At 47.2% G+C, this 15,470-nt stretch overlaps 1 protein-coding gene across 1 annotated transcript in view; it reads left to right on the top strand.

Moving 5' to 3' along the window:
- The window catches only part of LOC147727391 (coiled-coil domain-containing protein 171-like), a 1,936,181-nt gene that overhangs the window by 1,176,086 nt on the left and 744,625 nt on the right, over positions 1–15,470 (top strand). The gene's annotated exons all lie outside the window — the stretch shown is intronic.

Genomic DNA, 15,470 nt, shown 5'->3' with positions numbered 1-15,470 from the left:
GAGTGAGTAGTAGAGAGTGAGTAGTAGAGAGTGAGCAGTAGAGAGCAGTAGAGAGTAAGTAGTAGAGAGTAGTAGTGAGTGAGTAGTAGAGAGAGAGTAGTAGAGAGTAGTAGAGTGGTAGAGAGAGAGAAGTAGAGAGTAGTAGAAAGCGAGTAGTAGAGAGCAAGCAGTAGAGTTTGTATTAGTGAGTGAGTATTAGAGAGTAGTAGCAAGAGAAGTAGAGAGTGAGTAGTAGAGAGTAGTGAAGTAGTGGAGAGTGAGTAGTACAGAGCAAGTGGTAGTGAGTGAGTAGTAGAGAGTGAGTAGTAGAGTGAGAGAGTAGTAGAGAGTGAGTAGTAGAGAGTAGTAGGGTGAGTAGTAGAGAGTGAGTAGTAGAGATTAGAAGAGAGTGAGTAGTAAAGAATAGTAGTGAATGAGTAGTAGAGAGTGAGTAGTAGAGAGTAGTAGAATGAGTAGTAGAGAGTGAGTAGCAGAGAGAGAGTAGTAGAGAGTAGTAGAGAGTGAGTAGTAGAGTGAGTAGTAGAGAGTTGTAGAGAGAGTAGTAGAGAGTGAGTAGTAGCGAGTAGTAGAGAGTGAGTAGTAGAGTGAGTAGTAGAGTGAGTAGTAGAGAGTGAGTGGTAGAGAGTAGTAAGGAGTAGTAGAGTGAGTAGTAGAGAGTCAGTAGTAGAGAATGAGTAGTGGAGAGTAGTATTAGAGAGTAGTAGAGGGTATTAGAGAGTGACTAGTAGAGAGTGAGTAGTAGAGAGTAGTAGCGAGTGAGTAGTAGAGAGTGAATACTATAGTCTAGTAGAGAGTGAGCAGTAGAGAGATAGTAGTAGAGAGTAGTAGTAGAGAAGTAGAGAATGGGTAGTAGAGAGTGAGTAGTCGAGAGTAGTAGAGTGGTAGAAAGTGAGTAGTAGAGTGAGTAGTAGAGAGTAGTGAAGATCTAGTAGTAGAGAGTGAGTAGTGGAGAGTGAGTAGTATAGAGTGAGTAGCAGAGAGTGAGTAGTAGAGAGTAGTAGTAAAGAGAGAGAGTAGTAGAGCGTAAGTAGTGGAGAGTAGTAGAGTGAGTAGTAGAGAGTGAGTAATAGAGAGAGTAGTAGAGAGTGAGTAGTAGAGTAGTAGAGAGTGAGTGGTAGAGAGTAGTAGAGAGTAGTAGAGTGAGTAGCAGAGAGTGAGCAGTAGAGAGAGTAGTAGAGAAGTAGAGAGTGAGTAGTGGAGAGTAGTAGAGTGAGTAGTAGAGAGTGAGTAATAGAGAGAGTAGTAGAGGGTGAGTAGTAGAGTAGTAGAGAGTGAGTGGTAGAGAGTAGTAGAGAGTAGTAGAGTGAGTAGCAGAGAGTGAGCAGTAGAGAGAGTAGTAGAGAAGTAGAGAGTGAGTAGTAGAGAGGGAGTAGTAGAGAGGGAGTAGTATAGAGAGAAGTAGAGAGTAGTAGAGTAGTAGAGAGAGAATAGTAAAGAGTGAGTAGTAGGGAATAGTAGAGAGTGAGTAGTAGAGAGTGAGTAGTAGAGAATAGTAGAGTGAGTAGTAGTGAGTGAGTAGCAGAGAGTAGTAGAGAGTGACTAGTAGAGAGTGAGTAGTAGAGAGTAGTAGCGAGTGAGTAGTAGAGAGCGAGTAGTAGAGAGAGAGTAGTAGAGAGTGAGAAGTAGAGAGTGAGTAGTATAGAGTAGTAGAGAGAGAGTAGTAGAGAGTGAGAAATAGAGGGTGAGTAGTATAGAGTAGTAGAGAGTGAGCAGTAGAGAGATAGTAGTAGAGAGTAGTAGTAGAGAAGTAGAGAGTGAGTAGTAGAGAGTGAGTAGTAGAGAGAGTAGTAGAGAGTAGTAGAGTTGTAGAGAGTGAGTCGTAGAGAGTGAGTAATAGAGTGAGAAGTAGAGAGTAGTAGGAGAGTGAGTAGTAGAGTGAGAAGTAGAGAGTAGTAGAGAGCGAGTAGTAGAGAGCAAGTAGTAGAGAGTGTGTAGTAGAGAGTGGTAGAGAGTGAGTAGTAGAGTGAGTAGTAGAGACTAGTGGAGATCTAGTAGTAGAGAGTGAGTAGTGGAGAGTGAGTAGTATAGAGTAGTATAGAGCAAGTAGTAGAGAGTAAGTAGTAGAGAGTAGTAGTAAAGAAAGAGAGTAGTAGAGAGTGAGTAGTGGAGAGTAGTAGAGTGAGTAATAGAGAGAGTAGTAGAGAGTGAGTAGTAGAGTAGTAGAAAGTGAGTGGTAGAGAGTAGTAGAGTGAGTAGCAGAGAGTGAGCAGTAGAGAGAGTAGTAGAGAAGTAGAGAGTGAGTAGTAGAGAGTGAGTAGTAGAGAGGGAGTAGTATAGAGAGAAGTAGAGAGTAGTAGAATAGTAGAGAGTGAGTAGTAGAGAGTAGTAGAGTGAGTAGTAGAGAGTGAGTAGCAGAGAGAGAGTAGTAGAGAGTAGTAGAGAGTGAGTAGTAGAGTGAGTAGTAGAGAGTAGTAGAGAGAGTAGTAGAGAGTGAGTAGTAGCGAGTAGTAGAGAGTGAGTAGTAGAGAGTGAGTAGTAGAGAGTTGTAGAGAGTAGTAGAGAGAGAGTAGTAGAGAGTGAGTAGTAGAGAGTAGTAGAGAGTGAGTAGTAAAGAGAGAGTAGTAGAGAGAGAGAGTAGTAGAGAGTGAGCAGTAGAGAGCAGTAGAGAGTAAGTAGTAGAGAGTAGTAGAGAGTGAGTAGTAGAGAGTGAGCAGTGGTGAGAGAGTAGTAGTGAGTAGTGAGAAGTAGAGAGTGGTAGAGAGCGAGTAGTAAAGAGCAAGTAGTAGAGAGTGTTGGTAGAGAGTGAGTAGTAGAGAGTAGTGATTTTAAGGAAACAAGGGGGGACCCAGCGGGTAGCTATGAACAGGGGTGTCAGTTAAGTTTTAGGGAACAAGGGTTCTTAGCTTTTTATGAAAATAGAGCAGTTATTATATTGAACACAATAGGCTGCTATATACTTAACTTCCTTGTCCAGCCGGGCAAGGAATTTATTTATCAACAGATAAGAGATAATTAATTGCAATACATTTCTACAACAGTAGTACTTCGTAGTGAGACACAATCCTGTGCCGTACCAGGAGGAAAAGAGAAATAGAAAAGAGTGAAAGGGGTGTTTCAGGCAAAGGAAAAGAGCAGGCAGGGTACTGTTAAGAATCAAGAATTTCGACAGTATCGCCTGGAGTGGAGTATATAGCAGCCTATTGTGTTCTATATAATAATTGTTCTATTTTCATAAAAAGCTAAGAATCCTTGTTCCCTAAAACTTAGTAGAGAGTAGTAGCAAGAGTAGTAGAGAGTGAGTAGTAGAGAGTAGAGAAGTAGTAGAGAGTGATTAGAAGAGTGAGTAGTGGAGAGTAGTAGAGAGTGAGTAGTGGAGAGTGAGTAGTAGAGAGTAGTGCAGAGCAAGTAGTAGAGAGTGAGTAGTAGAGAGTATTAGAGAGTGAGTAGTAGCGTGAGAGAGTAGTAGAGAGTGAGTAGTAGAGAGTAGAAGAGTGAGTAGTAGAGAGTGAGTAGTAGAGATTAGTAGAGAGTGAGTAGTAGAGTAGTAGAGAGTGAGCGGTAGAGAGTAGTAGAGAGTAGTAGAGAGAGTAGTAGAGAGTAGTAGAGAAGTAGAGAGTGAGTAGTAGAGAGCGAGTAGTAGAGAGTGAGTAGTAGAGAGAGAGAAGTAGAGAGAAAAATTTAGAGCATGATTAGTAGAGTAGTAGAGAGTAAGTGGTAGTGAGTAGTAGAGAGTAGTAGAGTGAGTAGTAGAGAGTAGTAGAGAGTGAGTAGTAGATAATGAGTAGTAGAGAGTAGTATTAGAGAGTAGTAGAGTGACAAGTAGAGAGTGAGTAGTAGCAAGTGAGTAGTAGAGAGGGAGTAGTAGAGAGAGTAGTAGTGAGAGAGAAGTAGAGAGTGAATAGTATAGAGTAGTAGAGAGTGAGTAGTAGGGATGTGGTCATAGAGAGTAGTAGTAGAGAGTGAGTAGTAGAGAGTAGTAGAGAAGTAGAGAGTGAGTAGTATAGAGTGAGTAGTAGAGAGTAGTAGAGTAGTAGAGAGTGAGTAGTAGAGTGTAGTAGAGCATGAGTAGTATAGAGTGAGTAGTAGAGTAGTAGAGAGTAGTCAGTCTGTCAGTCAGTCAGTGTCAGTGTCAGTGTCAGTGTCAGTCAGTCAGTCAGTGTCAGTCAGTCACTTAGTGTTAGTCAATCAGTGTCAGTCTGTCATTGTCAGTCAGTCAGTGTCAGTCAATCAGTGTCAGTCAGTGTCAGTCACTCAGTGTCAGTCAATCATTGTCAGTCAGTGTCAGTTAATCCGTGTCAGCCAGTGTCAACCAGTCAGTGTCAGTCAGTCAGTGTCAATCAGTCAGTGTCAGCTAGAGCAGCTCTGCTGACTTGGTTCTCTGGCTCTAAAGCAGCTCTGCTGACCTGGTTCTCTGGCTCTAAAGCAGCTTTGCTGACCTGGTTCTCTCCCTATAAAGCAGCTCGGCTGACCTGGTTTCTCCTGCTCTACAGTAGGTCTGCTTACCTGGTTCTTTGGCTCTAGAGCTGCTTTGCTGACCTAGTTCATAGGCTATAGAGCAGCTCTGCTGATCTGGTTCTCTGGCTCTACAACAACTCTGCTAACCTGGTCCTCTGGCTATAAAGCAGCTCTGCTGACCTGGTTCTATGTCTCTAAAGCAGTTCGGCTGACATGGTTCTCTGGCTCTAGAGCAGCTCGGCTGACCTGGTTCTCTCCCTCTAGAGCAGCTCTACTGACCTGGTTCTCTCCCTCTAAAGCAGATCTACTGACCTGGTTTCTCTGGCTCTACAGCAGCTCTGCTGACATGGTTCTCTGGCTATAGAGCAGCTCTGCTGACCTGTTTCTTAGGCTCTAGAGCAGGTCTGCTTACCTGGTTCTTTGGCTCTAGAGCTGCTCTGCTGACCTAGTTCATAGGCTATAGAGCAGCTCTGCTGATCTGGTTCGCTGGCTCTAAAACAACTCTGCTGACCTGGTCCTCTGGCTGTAAAGCAGCTCTGCTGACCTGGTTCTATGGCTCTAAAGCAGTTCGGCTGACATGGTTCTCTGGCTCTAGAGCAGCTCTGCTGACCTGGTTGTCTCCCTCTAGAGCAGCTCTGCTGACCTGGTTCTCTCCCTCTAAAGCAGATCTAATGACCTGGTTTCTCTGGCTCTACAGCAGCTCTGCTGACCTGCTTCTCTGGCTCAAGAGCAGCTCTGCTGACCTGTTTCGTAGGCTCTAGAGCAGCTCTGCTGACCTGGTTCTCTGGCTGTAAAGCAGCTTGGCTGACCTGGTTCTATGGCTCTAAAGCAGCTCTGCTGACTTGGTTCTCTGACTCTAGAGCAGCTCTGCTGACCTGGTTCTCTGGCTCTAAAGCAGCTCTGTTGACCTTGTTCTCTGGCTCTAGAGCAGCTCTGCTGACCTAGTTCTTAGGCTCTAGAGCAGCTCTTATGACCTGGTTCTCTGGCTCTACAACAGCTCTGCTGGCCTGGTTCTCTGGCTCTAAAGCAGCTCTCCTGACCCGGTTCTATGGCTCTAAAGCAGTTTTGTTGACCTGGTTCTCTCCCTCTAAAGCAGATCTGCTGACCTGGTTCTCTGACTCTAAATCAGCTCTACTGACCTGGTTTCTCTGGCTCTACAGCAGCTCTGCTGACCTGCTTCTCTGGCTCAAGAGCAGCTCTGCTGACCTGTTTCGTAGGCTCTAGAGCAGCTCTGCTGACCTGGTTCTTTGGCTGTAAAGCAGCTTGGCTGACCTGGTTCTATGGCTCTAAAGCAGCTCTGCTGACTTGGTTCTCTGACTCTAAAGCAGCTCTCCTGACCCGGTTCTATGGCTCTAAAGCAGCTTTGCTGACCTTGTTCTCTCCCTCTAAAGCAGGACTGCTGGCCTGGTTCTCTCGCTCTAAAGCAGCTCAACTGACCTGGTTTCTCTGGCTCTACAGCAGCTCTGCTGACCTTGTTCTCTGGCTCTAAAGCAGCTCTGCTGATGTGGTTCTCTGGCTCTAAAGCAGCTCTGCTGACCTGGTTCTCTCCCTCTAAATCAGCTCTGCTGACCTGGTTCTCTGCCTCCAGAGCAGCTCTGCAGGCCTGGTTCTATGGCTCTAAAGCAGCTCTGCTGACCTGGTTCTCTGGCTCTAAAGCAGCTCTGCTGACCTGGTTCTCTCCTTCTGAAGCAGCTCTGCTGACCTGGTTTCTCTGGCTCTAGAGCAGCTCTGTTGACCTGGTTCTCTCCCTCTAAAGAAGATCTGCTGACCTGGTTCTCTGCCTCTAGATCCGCTCTGCTGACCTGGTCCTCTGGCTCCAAAGCAGCTCTGCTGACCCGGTTCTATGGCTCTAAAGAAGCTCTGCTGACCTGGTTCTCTGACTCTAAAGCAGCTCTACTGACCTGGTTTCTCTGGCTCTACAGCAGCTCTACTGACCTGGTTCTCTGGCTCTAGAGCAGCTCTGCTGACCTGGTTCTCTGGCTCTAAAGCAGCTCTGCTGACCTGGTTCTCTACCTACCTCCAAAGCAGCTCTGCTGATCTGGTTTCTCTGGCTCTACATTATGTCTGCTGACCTGGTTCTCGGCCTCTAGAGCAGCTCCGCTGACCTGGGTCTCTGGCTCTAGAGCAGCTCAGCTGAGCTGGGTCTCTGGTTCTGGAGCAGCTCTGCTGACCTGCTTCTTAGTCTCTAGAGCAGCTCTACTGGCCTGGTTCTCTGGCTCTACAACTCTCTGCTGACCTGGTTCTCTCCCTCTAAAGCAGCTCTGCTGACCTGGTTCTCTGCCTCTAGAGTGGCTCTGTTTACCTGGTTCTCTGGCTCCAAAGCAGCTCTGCTGACCTGGTTCTATGGCTCTAAAGCAGCTCTGCTGACATGGTTCTCTTGCTCTAAAGCAGCTCTGCTGACCTGGTTCTCTGGCTGTAAAGCAGCTCTGCTGTCCTGGTTCTCTGGCTCCAATGCAGCTCTGCTGACCTGGTTCAATGGCTCTAAAGCAGCTCTGCTGACCTCTGGCTCTAGAACAGCTCTGCTGACCTGGTTCTCTGGCTCTAAAGCAGCTCTGCTGACCTCGTTCTCTGGCTCTAAAGTAGCTCGACTGGCCTGGTTCTCTCCCTCTAAAGCAGCTCCGCTGACCTGGTTCTCTCCCTCCTAAGCAACTCTGCTGACCTTGTTTCTATGGCTATACAGCAGCTCTGCTGACCTGGTTCTCTGGCTTTAGGTCAGCTGTGCTGATCTAGTTCTTAGGCTCTAGAGCAGCTCTCATGGCCTGGTTCTCTGGCTTTACAACAGCGCTGCTGACCTGGTTCTCTGGCTCTAAAGCAGCTCAGCTGACCCAGTTCTATGGCTTTAAAGCAGTTCTTCTGACCCTGTTCTCTGGCTCTAGAGCAGCTCTGCTGACCTTATCCCTTGGCTCTAAAGCAGCTTTTCTGACCCGGTTCTCTGGCTCCAAAGCAGCTTTGCTGACCTGGTTCTCTGGCTCTAAAGCAGCTATGCTGACCTGGTTTCTTTGACTCTAGAGCAGCTCTGCTGACCTGGTTCTCTCCCTCTAAAGCAGCTCTGCTAACCTGGTTCTATGGCTCTAAAGCAGCACTGCTGACCTGGTTTTCTCGCTCTAAAGCAGCTCTACTGACCTGGTTTCTCTGGCTCTACAGCAGCTCTGCCGACCTGGTTCTCTGGCTCTAGAGCAGCTCTGCTGACCTGGTTCTCTGGCTCCAAAGCAGCTCTGCTGACCTGGTTCTTTGGCTCTAAAGCAGCTATGCTGACCTGGTTTCTCTGGCTCTACAGCAGCTCTGCTGACCTTGTTCTCTGGCTCTAAAGCAGCTTTGCTGACATGGTTCTCTGGCTCTAAAGCAGCTCTGCTGACCTGGTTCTCTCCCTCTAAATCAGCTCTGCTGACCTGGTTCTCTGCCTCTAGAGCAGCTCTGCAGGCCTGGTTCTATGGCTCTAAAGCAGCTCTGCTGACCTGGTTCTCTGGCTCTAAAGCAGCTCTGCTGACCTGGTTCTCTCCTTCTGAAGCAGCTCTGCTGACCTGGTTTCTCTGGCTCTAGAGCAGCTCTGTTGACCTGGTTCTCTCCCTCTAAAGAAGATCTGCTGACCTGGTTCTCTGCCTCTAGATCCGCTCTGCTGACCTGGTCCTCTGGCTCCAAAGCAGCTCTGCTGACCCGGTTCTATGGCTCTAAAGAAGCTCTGCTGACCTGGTTCTCTGACTCTAAAGCAGCTCTACTGACCTGGTTACTCTGGCTCTACAGCAGCTCTGCTGACCTGGTTCTCTGGCTCTAGAGCAGCTCTGTTGACCTGGTTCTCTGGCTCTAAAGCAGCTCTGCTGCCCTGGTTTTCTACCTCCAAAGCAGCTCTGCTTATCTGGTTTCTCTGGCTCTACATCATGTCTGCTGACCTGGTTCTCAGCCTCTAGAGCAGCTCAGCTGACCTGGGTCTCTGGCTCTAGAGCAGCTCTGCTGAGCTGGGTCTCTGGTTCCAGAGCAGCTCTGCTGACCTGCTTCTTAGTCTCTAGAGCAGCTCTACTGACCTGGTTCTCTGGCTCTACAACTCTCTGCTGACCTGGTTCTCTCCCTCTAAAGCAGCTCTGCTGACCTGGTTCTCTGCCTCTAGAGTGGCTCTGTTGACCTGGTTCTCTGGCTCCAAAGCAGCTCTGCTGACCTGGTTCTATGGCTCTAAAGCAGCTCTGCTGACATGGTTCTCTGGCTCTAAAGCTGCTCTGCTGACCTGGTTCTCTGGCTGTAAAGCAGCTCTGCTGTCCTGGTTCCCTGGCTCCAAAGCAGCTCTGCTGACCTGGTTGTATGGCTCTAAAGCAGCTCTGCTTACATGGTTCTCTGGCTCTACAGCAGCTCTGCTGACCTGGTTCTCTGGCTGTAAAGCAGCTCTGCTGACCTCGTTCTCTGGCTCTAAAGTAGCTCTACTGGCCTGGTTCTCTCCCTCTAAAGCAGCTCTGCTGACCTGGTTCTCTCCCTCCTAAGCAACTCTGCTGACCTTGTTTCTATGGCTCTACAGCAGCTCTGCTGACCTGGTTCTTTGGCTTTAGGTCAGCTGTGCTGACCTAGTTCTTAGGCTCTAGAGCTGACCCAGTTCTATGGCTTTAAAGCAGTTCTTCTGACCCTGGTCTCTGGCTCTAGAGCAGCTCTGCTGACCTGATCCCTTGGCTCTAAAGCAGCTTTTCTGACCCGGTTCTCTGGCTCCAAAGCAGCTCTGCTGACCTGGTTCTCTGGCTCTAAAGCAGCTATGCTGACCTGGTTTCTCTGACTCTAGAGCAGCTCTGCTGACCTGGTTCTCTCCCTCTAAAGCAGCTCTGCTGACCTGATTCTATGGCTCTAAAGCAGCACTGCTGACCTGGTTCTCTCACTCTAAAGCAGCTCTACTGACCTGGTTTCTCTGGCTCTACAGCAGCTCTGCCTACCTGGTTCTCTGGCTCTAGAGCAGCTCTGCTGACCTGGTTCTCTGGCTCCAAAGCAGCTCTGCTGACCTGGTTCTCTGGCTCTAAAGCAGCTATGCTGACCTGGTTTCTCTGGCTCTAGAGAAGCTCTGCTGACCTGGTTCACTCCCTCTAAAGCAGCTCTGCTGACCTGGTTCTCCTCCTCCTGAGCAGCTCTGTTGGCCTGGTTCTCTGGCTCCAAAGCAGCTCTGCTGACCTGGTTCTATGGCTCTAAAGCAGCTCTGCTGATATGGTTCTCTGGCTCGAGAGCAGCTCTGCTGACCTGGTTCTCTCCCTCTAAAGCAGCTCTGCTGACCTGGTTCTATGGCTCTAAAGCAGCACTGCTGACCTGGTTCTCTCGCTCTAAAGCAGCTCTACTGACCTGGTTTCTCTGGCTCTACAGCAGCTCTGCCGACCTGGTTCTCTGGCTCTAGAGCAGCTCTGCTGACCTGGTTCTCTGGCTCCAAAGCAGCTCTGCTGACCTGGTTCTCTGGCTCTAAAGCAGCTATGCTGACCTGGTTTCTCTGGCTCTAGAGAATCTCTGCTGACCTGGTTCTCTCCCTCTAAAGCAGCTCTGCTGACCTGGTTCTCTGCCTCCAGAGCAGCTCTGTTGGCCTGGTTCTCTGGCTCCAAAGCAGCTCTGCTGACCTGGTTCTATGGCTCTAAAGCAGCTCTGCTGATATGGTTCTCTGGCTCTAGAGCAGCTCTGCTGACCTGGTTCTCTGGCTCTAAAGCAGCTCTGCTGACCTGGTTCTCTCCCTCTAAAGAGCTCTGCTGACCTGGTTCTCTGGCTCTAAAGCAGTTCTGCTGACCTGGTTCTCTCCCTTTAAAGAAGCACTGCTGACCTGGTTCTCTCGCTCTAAAGCAGCTCTATTGACCTGGTTTCTCTGGCTCTACAGCAGCTCTGAGGACCTGGGTTTCTGGCTCTAGAGCAGCTCTGCTGACCTGGTTCTGAGGCTCCAAAGCAGCTCTGCTGACCTGGTTCTCTGGCGCTAAAGCAGCTATGCTGACCTGGTTTCTCTGGCTCTAGAGCAGTTCTGCTGACCTGGTTCTCTCCCTTTAAAGCAGCTCTGCTGACCTGGTTCTCTGCCTCTAGAGCAGCTCTGTTGACCTGGTTTTCTGGCTCCAAAGCAGCTCTGCTGACCTGGTTCTATGGCTCTAAAGCAGCTCTGCTGATATGGTTCTCTGGCTCAAGAGCAGCTCTGCTGACCTGGTTCTCTGGCTCTAAAGCAGCTCTGCTGACCTGGTTCTCTCCCTCTAAAGAGCTTTGCTGACCTGGTTCTCTGGCTGTACAGCATGTCTGCTGACCTGGTTCTCGGCCACTAGAGCAGCTCTCCTGACCTGGGTTTCTGGCTCTAGAGCAGCTCTGCTGACCTGCTTCTTAGGCTCTAGAGCAGCTCTGCTGATCTGGTTCTCTGCCTCTACAACGGCTCTGCTGACCTGGTTTCTCTGGCTTTATTGCAGCTCTGCTGACCTGATTCTATGGCTCTAAAGCCGCTCTGCTGACCTGGTTCTCTGGCTCTACAGCAGCTCTGCTGACCTGGGTCTCTGGCTCTACAACGGCTCTGCTGACCTGTTCTATGGCTCTAAAGCGGCTCTGTCCACTCCTACAATCATCCTGACAGAAGCATGTCCTTATCTAATCACTCTGCTGAAACATAAGTGCTTATAAACGTATCCTGCTTTCAACTACTAGCACTCTAGGAACCCATTCACTGTCTATTTACTTGCAGAATGAATCAGGCATTGAGATAAGCAGTGTTACAGTCAAATGTGCACAATGTATGCAGTCCCTTAACCCCTTGCAGACTACTGAGTCAGTCCTGCAAAAGTCCAGGTAATAGTCATGCTTGTCAGGAATCACACTGTGAGTCTGTGTCCACTCCTACAATCACCCTGACAGAAGCATGTCCTCATCTAATCACTCTGCTGAAACATTAGTGCTTATAAACTTATCCTGCTGTCAACTACTAGCACTTTAGGAACCCAGTCACTGTCTATGCACTTGCGGAATGACTCAGGCATTGAGAAAATACCTAAGCACTTATAAATTAACTGAGCACTCTGTTTGCAGCACTGTCATCATTCTAATTACTAGTGATGTTCTTATAGAATGACCTAGGCACCAACACCACAAGTACACATGCAATATTCTGTGCACAATCCCAACAAACCTCTAAGCAGATACATACTATTGGTACACTTCACTAAATACTGAAGTAGTACTCATGCAACCTAGAATACCTCCTGTCAGTCTCATGCAGTTCGTCAATCAGCCATCCAGCACTATGTTCTTATTGTATCACACTGCCAATACCTAAGCACTTATGGGGCAGAATTACAAGCCCCCTGCGCCACCAGTACGTCTCTTTTTGTAACGTAGTGATGGCGCTGGGGACTCCTCCATATTTACAAGGAGAGGAAAAGCCACCCTGAGTGAAAAAAAATTGCATTTGTGGTTCCATTGAGCTGCACAAATAGCGTTCACCATAACAGTTGATGATTTTGCACTTAGTGCAGTGCTGCTGCAGAAAAGCTAATTCTGGATGAATGTCTACTGGTGGTGCTGTAGTGGATGCTCCGGAGGTGCTAGCAATGCCTGGTGGCGGACTTTTTGCTGCACGCCACATTTCTTCTCGTGACAGATTCTTCGGGCGAATGGTCCGCAGATGTTTACATTCTTGTCACTGTCTCGCAACAGGACCCTGTCACACAGCAAGCATGTGACTTTTCTTGATTTGACCTTTTTTTCTCCGTCAGGATAGGTGAAAAATGTCCATACCACTGATTCAGGCCTCTGCTTGGGTGGATCTTCCTCTCTTCCTCCAACATATCTTCATCTGAAGAATGATGAGGAGCTTGTGAACCAGATGCCATTTCTCCAATGACATTTTTTTAAAACACCCAAAAAATACCAAAACCAGCTCTGGAAGAAGAAGAGATGTCTCTCATCAACTGTTCCAAACAAAATAATTAAAATGGGTGGGTTTACAGTGGGAAATGTTAAGAACCAATCAAATCTTTTTTTTGAGGTCACATGGGATCCGCGCACCGTGCAGGCATGAAGCGCGCACCCGACGCGACTTCGTGAAAATATATTTAAAAATAATATAAGTATATTACAAGTAGAAATATATTATTTTAATGATAATCTTTTGCCCTAATATGTACATTAAAGACACGTACATATCATTTTAAAACATAAAAAATTACACCGGAGTCGCGCACCCAGTACGCCCCAGCAAGTATATGAAGTCACGTGGGGTCCGCCACAGCGCAAGCGTCGCATACTGTAATACGCATGTGTCGCGAATGAGTGGAAGCAGGAGTTGCGGACCGCTCGCATACCGGTCGCGCACACCAAGTAACATTGTACGTATATGACGTAACTGAAAAAAAAACGCGCTCGTTGCTCACCATACACTAATCCTTCACGACTTTTCAATAATGGCAGCTAGAATACGCGGACGCTCTGCGGTAGGTACGCTTTGGGTGTGCAACTCCACAAAAAAAATTGAAAAAAAATTACAAAAGAAAATTATATAAATATAATAAAATACAAAAAAACTAAATAATTAAAAATATTTCAGCTTTAAATTTATTTAAACTTTTTTTGCAGTTTTCAGAAAAATATATGATGTTGTTTAATAAATAAAATATTTATAAATAAACAGTTAAAAAACTAGAAATTCAGTACACAAAATAGGTATAACTACTATTGCACTTAAAAATTTGCATTTAAAAACCCGTTGAAATTCACTGAAAAAACCATAAGCTTCAGAGACGTTATAGTTAGGAATTAGCATTTAAAAAACCTTTGAAATTCACAAAAAAAAACAGAGGTTTCATGAGTGTTATAGCTAGCTGGACATTTCACTCGTACAAAATCAAAGAAATTCCTCCTTTATAGTTAGTTGTGCTAACTATAACTCGCGAGCTCACAATGCACTGCTGATGATGTCACATATCACATCATTCATAACATGGTCAGTGACATCACTGATGACATCTCAAATGACATCACTGATGACATCATCCACGTGACAATCTGATACACCTTATCACACACAATGTAAAATAGACAATCTGACACACCTCATCACTCCATGTAAAATACAGAGTACCATTTTTGAAAGCATTGACACACACATACCAGTTACTACATACGCACTCACTGATTCCTAAGTCTACACAAACAACTGTCCATTCACCCACAGAATCACTTATACATGCAGTCACTGATCAATGGTAACACTATCAAATGTACTCATACACCTATATAGACATTGTTATATTATATGTTATGTTATGTTATAAAAAGACTTGTATTGCGCTCAAATACTCTAGTGTCCTGGCGCGTGAGTGGACTGTGGTAGAGAGGGCAGGAAAAATTAAACAGGCTGATTAAAAAGATACGTTTTAAAAGGTTGTTTAAAAAGACGGAAATCCTGGGTGTGCTATAAGTCCACGGGGAGAGCATTCCAGGCAGCTGCTGTTTTGACAGATAGGGACTGGCCCCCCAGACGTGACCTGCGAAACCGAGGGATGACCATCCTGCGTTGATTGGCAGATCGCAAGGATCGGCTGGGCGCGTAAGAAGCAAAGTGCCTCCTAAGGTACACAGGCCCTTGACTATGAAGGGTCCTGTGAGATAAGGTAAGGGCCTTGAATTGAACCCGCTGGGCCGCAGGCAGCCAGTGCAAATCCTGCAAATGCTGCTGAACACTAGATCTCCGAGAGACGTCATCCAGGAGTCTAGCTACGGCATTCTGTATAATTTGAAGTTTCTTTACCAAACTGCCAGGAATGCCAATGAACAAAGCATTGTCATAATCAAGGCGGGAAAGGATAAGGGCACACGCTATCATTTCTTTAGCCTCCCTAGGAAGCAGGGGAAAAAACCTTCTTAAGGCCTTAAGGGTGCCGAAGCAGATTCCGGTAAGTTTTTTAACATGATCTGAAAACCGGAGATCTTCACCAAACAACACCCCTAAGTTCTTTGCCGGGCCTTCCTCTGAGTTAGGGCAGGGAAATCTGGAGCCCACAAAGATTCTCTGAAGGCAGGGGGGAACCGGCCATACAGAAGTACCTCCGACTTGTCCTCATTGCACTTCAGTTGGGCATGTGCAAGCCAGTGGAATATGGACGAGAGGCATATCTGAGCGGTATTAGTGTCCAGATCAGAGTACTTCCAGGTAAATAGCAGCTGGGTGTCGTCCGCGTAAGCTATAATTTTTGTTCCCAGCTCCTCCGCTAAAAAAATAAAGGGGGTCAAATATATGTTGAAAAGCAGAGGGCTCAACGTGGAGCCCTGAGGGACCCCATTTGAAAGTTTCCTAACTGAGGGCGAGAAGGGAGGCATCCAGACCTGCTGAGTGCATTCGACCAGGAAGGATTTTATCCAATCGAATGCTGGACCATCAATGGCAATAGATGACAACCGGGCAAGAAGTAGCTGGTGGGGCACCATATCGAAGGCGGCAGAGAGGTCCAGCAAAATCAAAGCCGCCCTGCTGCCCCCATCCAGGCACTCCCAGATCGCCCCGCCATCTCCACCAGCGCAGTCTCCGTACTATATGAAGTTCTGAACCCGGATTGAGCAGGGTGACGAGCACCAGATGCTTCCACAAAGGCCTCAAGCTGCCGGAAAACACCTTCTCGCAGACTTTAGCCAAGGATGGCAGGAGAGAGATGGGGCAATAGTTGGTTGGAACAGAGTGGTCTAAAGAAGATTTTTTAAGAAGAGGTAAGAGTTTAACCTGCTTCCAGCGCACAGGAACTATGGCGGTCCAAAGGGATAGATTAATAATCGCTGCTACCTCTGAGCAAACATCCTCAGCTACCCCAACTAATACTCGGACTGGACAAGGATCTATAGGAGAGCCCGACTTCAAGGATTTAAGAATGGCTAGAATGTCAGGCTCAAATACGGGCAGGAGTTGCATGAACAGTGGGGTAGGTAAACTGGAAATCAGAGGGGACACCAGAGGAGAAATCCTCCGTTCCAGGGAATATATTCCCAGGCTGTCCTGAATCCTCGTTATCTTCTCGATCATTGTGGGGAACTGGCATATTCTTTTACACTGAACAAGGCGATAGGAAAATCTTCTTGCTGTTATTATTGGCCTTGGCAATCCGCCCAGCATAATAGTTACT

Source organism: Lissotriton vulgaris, chromosome 3_1, assembly GCF_964263255.1.
Source record: "Lissotriton vulgaris chromosome 3_1, aLisVul1.2, whole genome shotgun sequence".
NCBI classification, from domain to species: Eukaryota; Metazoa; Chordata; class Amphibia; order Caudata; family Salamandridae; genus Lissotriton; species Lissotriton vulgaris.
This window is presented reverse-complemented; position numbering and strand designations above follow the sequence as displayed.